This window comes from Eleginops maclovinus, chromosome 3 (assembly GCF_036324505.1).
Source record: "Eleginops maclovinus isolate JMC-PN-2008 ecotype Puerto Natales chromosome 3, JC_Emac_rtc_rv5, whole genome shotgun sequence".
NCBI classification, from domain to species: domain Eukaryota; kingdom Metazoa; phylum Chordata; class Actinopteri; order Perciformes; family Eleginopidae; genus Eleginops; species Eleginops maclovinus.
The window spans coordinates 2,209,022-2,210,000 of NC_086351.1; positions in this window are offsets into that span (position 1 = coordinate 2,209,022).

Here is a 979-nt window from a genome sequence, read left to right on the forward strand (position 1 = left end):
GAACAGACACTACATGGTATAACTGTGCAACAACACCATTGTACACTGGGACTGTGTGTGTTCACTCAAGTAGCCAACACCTTGAGAGTCTCACCACACAGGGCATGACGGGATCGGGCCAGCTCTGCGGGGAGCTCAGTCTGACACGGTGGAATGTTTCTCATGTGGTTCTGTTTGATATCCCCCTCGGTGTTATGGTGCAAAACTAATCCACTGGGAGCACCGTAAACACAACGTGAAGGCAGAGGAGGGCAGAGCTTGTGTTTGCTGTCAACACAGGAGACGTTACTCCTGCTGTGATCACACACACACACACACACACACACACACACACACACACACACACACACACACACACACACACACACACACACACACACACACGCACGCACACACACACAAAGGAGAAGCAGGAAGACAAAGACCTTTTGTCTGCTGGTTTCGGCAAATGTCCGTCATATCGTGTACCCCCTCTCGTGGTAGAAAGTAGCTATACCTAGTGACGAATTCTTACAGGAATTCCATCTATGTATTTCCCCTTTTATGTGAATGAGGAAGCTTGGTGGTTGGACATCCGGTTTCCAAGTCTCGAAGTGTGTGTGTGTGTGTGTGTGTGTGTGTGTGGGGGGGGGAGGGGGGGGTGAAAGAATGATGCGGACGTGTGAGAGAAGCAGTCGGAAAAAGATTGGAGATGGAGACTAAATCAAGCCTTTGTTGTTGCTTCGGTTTTTCTCCCCGGAGGTTCTTGAATTTGAATATGAGGGGAGAGCCCCGCACACTTCCTGTTGAACTGCGCAAAACACTGCCTTTCCTGCACCTCTCTGAAATGTAAATGTTACTGAATTGACAGGAGAGTAGAGTTTAGCAGGTTGGAAGATACAACATGAATATAATGACTGTAAGAAAGTTTCGTCCATGAATTTGAAGCTACTTTTTGACATGCAAGGCACATGAGTAACTTTCAATTTACATCAAGCCT